This window comes from Tupaia chinensis, unplaced genomic scaffold (assembly GCF_000334495.1).
Source record: "Tupaia chinensis unplaced genomic scaffold, TupChi_1.0 Scaffold000641_1, whole genome shotgun sequence".
Lineage (NCBI taxonomy): Eukaryota > Metazoa > Chordata > Mammalia > Scandentia > Tupaiidae > Tupaia > Tupaia belangeri.
Genome location: NW_006160162.1, coordinates 32545 through 36271, shown reverse-complemented (window position 1 = coordinate 36271; position 3727 = coordinate 32545). Strand labels below are relative to the sequence as shown.

Below are 3727 nucleotides of genomic sequence, written 5' to 3'. Positions count from 1 at the left end.
CATGAGGGCAAAAGTGCAGTTGGCCAAGCAGGTGGTGCACAGATTGTAATTGATTATTTAAGGTCATTGTGCAGTGTAACATATCCCACCAATGAGAAACTCTTGACTGGCTTTTGTGACATGCTGATGAACTATAGCAATAAGAAAGATTCCTTCAAAAATCAGCTTATCAATATGGGTGCCATTCCTACCATAGTGAAATTACTGGATATCCACTGCTAAAATGCAGTTCTTACAGAAATGTGTCTTGTTTCCTTTGGTAATTTAGCAGAACTTGAGTCAAGTAAAGAACATTTTGCGAGCACAAACATTGCTGAAGAGCTGGTAAAGTTCTTCAAAAAGAAAATCAAACATGATAAGAGAGAAATTATTTTTGAAGTCCTTGCCTCTTTGGCAGAAAATGATGCTCTTAAGCTTCATCTGGTTGAAGCAGGCCTGGTAGAGTCTCTTCTGGAGATTATTCAGCAGAAGGTGGTTAGTGACAAAGAGTATGAAATTCCCGAGCTCAAAACTGGTTCAGATTTAATGGTTTTTATTACTTTTTGGAGATGAATCCATGCAGAAGTTATTTGAAGGAGGAAAAGATAATGTGTTTCAAAGGGTACTTCCCTGGATTCCATCAAATAAACACCAGCTACCGTTTGCTGGAGCATTGGCCATTGCCAACTTTGCCAGAAATGATGGAAATTGTATTCATATGGTCGACAATGGAATTGTAGAAAAGCTTATAAGTTTACTGGACAGATACAGGAAGGATGGCAATGTGACTGTCCTGGCAAGGTGACCATCCAGCATGCAACACTCAATTCCCTCAGGAACCTGGCCAGCTCAGTTGTAAATAAAGCAAAGATGTTATCCTCTGGGGTCACAGAGAGAGTTGTGAAATTCCTGAAATCAGAAATGCCCCCAGTTTAGTTCAAACTTCTGGGAATATTAAGAATGTCGATAGATGCCCATGAAGATGCTGAACAACTGTGCAAGAATGTTAAGTTAGTGGAGCATTTGGTGAAATGGTATGAAGCCAAAGATCATGCCAGTGTGATGGGGGAGTCCAGCAGACTGCACACAGCCTTCATCCGGTACAGTACATTGAAAGATGTAATTAAAACCATTAGTTCAAACTTCTGGGAATATTAAGAATGTCGATAGATGCCCATGAAGATGCTGAACAACTGTGCAAGAATGTTAAGTTAGTGGAGCATTTGGTGAAATGGTATGAAGCCAAAGATCATGCCAGTGTGATGGGGGAGTCCAGCAGACTGCACACAGCCTTCATCCGGTACAGTACATTGAAAGATGTAATTAAAACCATCATGCAGAGAGGTGCCATCAACCATCTTGTTACCATGGCAACTAGTGAGCATGTAATAATACAGCCCTCGTTGCTTTAGCACTAATAGAAGCTTTAGAACTGGGCACTGCTGAGAAAGATCTAGAAAGTGTTAAACTTGTACAGATTTTACACAGACTGCTAGCAAATGAGAAAAGTGCTACCAAAATAAAATATAATTCCATGGTCCTGTCCTGTGCTCTCATAGGATCTGACTCTCTACACAAGGAAGTACAGGATTTGGCCTTTCTAGATATTGTATCCCAACAGCTCAGTCATGAGAACAAAAGTGTCACCCACCAGACCTCTTTCACAGAGCAGAGACTTACTGTGGAAAGCCAAGAGCCACCCCTTGCTGATACACAACATCATTCTATCTCTGAATTCCCCTTTGTCCACCATCCGCTGCCTCTTCTGCATCATTCTTTACCACTATCACATGTGCATGCATTAATGTTCCAATAGCAATTGCTGTAGGTACCTGCCTAATAAGATTTTTAAAATCCACAGCTAGTGTGAACATGACTTTGTCAAAAACAGGTCTCCACTTATAACTGTTCTCTTGTATTCCTGTTGCTCGAGCTACATTAAGTAGAATGTGCATGGTGTAGTCCTATGATGATGTAAACTTGGTACTACAGAATGAATTGTTCTTCACATGTGGTAAACTACATAATAACATACTGGGTCAATTAGAAATGAAGAATGCAGCAGAGTCTGTCTAGCATATTAAAGACGAAATTGAATAAAAAATAGCTCTTGTTTGATGCTTGAGAAGCCCAGTGATGAAAAAACTGTATGACTGCTCATTTATTAATTTTACTTACTAATGTCAAGTCCATGGTACCTAGAGTTAAATAAAATTTCAATGTTCTCACTCTTTAAAAAAATCTTGTGAGTATTGGGAAGCTTTCACTGTCTTGAGAAATTGTTTAAAGCCAGAAATTTTCCTTTTCTGCTTTGAAAAAAAAAGAGATGTCCATGGAAAAAATGTGGCATCTTCTCAAAATTAGTCAAAATAAGTTTCCACTCTGGAGTGTAAATTTCCCATAATCCACACCTTTCCCCAAAATTAAATACAATTATTTTCCTACCTTAGGCTCCAAACACTCCCTTTATTACCATGTATTATATACACATTTGCAGATGAAACTCTGATCCTCTGCACAAGAGTAAAATCACATGAAAAAAATGACATCTTTTGTGGTAGGGAGCTTTTCTGTAAAGACCACACAAATATCTTTTTCAATCATCTTTTGCTTTAGATCCTGAAGGAACTGCTCCCCTTGCATATCATCAGATACAGAGTGCCACCCATGTCCAGCCAAAATTCAGCAACAACTAGATGATTCCATGAATCAGAGAGCTGTCCTTGGTGGCCATCTGATAAACTAATGGAAGTTGGTCTTTATCACTTAGGATGGAATTAAAATGGTCATATGTGACCTGAATAAGAAAAAAAAAAATAACCTAGTTCTGACCTTAGTGCAGTTTTGGATTGTCCCACTTAAATAGGGAGGAGATAACTCTTAATCTAAGAAGACCATAGAATGAGATATTGGATGAAAAGAATGCATGCTGTGGAAAAGACAACATTCTGTCATTAGGAGCATCAGAAGACTATTTCTCAGTCCCATTTATTTTGAGAAAGAACATATGACTAATCCAAAAATGGTATCACTCTCAGACCAAATATGAGAAAAGGTATAAGGTTCGATACTTGTTTCAATGTCTGCAGTGGGAACTGAAAGATGCATATATTTATAAAAGTGGTGCAATAAGATATTGGTGATTCTGCCATCCTGAGCTCATGTGACCCATGTGGATCAGAGGATTCTTTTCCTAGCAGCCAAGGATAAAAATATCAACTCTAAGAAAAAAAAATGCTATATTAAATTTTAATACTGTGTTTTATCACCACAGAATAACTTATATTGCCTTAACACAAAACCACTTAGCCTCTATGATATTTTTGAAATATTTTTCAAGAGCATGATTGTCCTAAGCTAATGCTAATTTTGCCAGTAATATCTTCTGAAACATTTTATTAAAAAGTTTACCTGGCCGATCTAGCCATTTGGGAAAAAGGAAGATGTCCCACTGATAACTGGGCCTCCAGCATACAAAACTCGTGTGAACAGCCCTTCTTCAAGAGACAGACAGCTCCATGACTCCTGCGATCTAGCCATTTGGGAAAAAGGAAGATGTCCCACTGATAACTGGGCCTCCAGCATACAAAACTCGTGTGAACAGCCCTTCTTCAAGAGACAGACAGCTCCATGACTCCTGCGATCTAGCCATTTGGGAAAAAGGAAGATGTCCCACTGATAACTGGCCCTCCAGCATACAAAACTCGTGTGGTAGGAATACCACTTACAAGTCTCCTGTCTCTGTATC

General features: G+C 38.8%; 1 pseudogene; it reads left to right on the top strand.

Annotated features, from left to right (window-relative positions):
- Positions 1–3727, top strand: part of LOC102489831 (rap1 GTPase-GDP dissociation stimulator 1-like) — a 26269-nt pseudogene that overhangs the window by 365 nt on the left and 22177 nt on the right.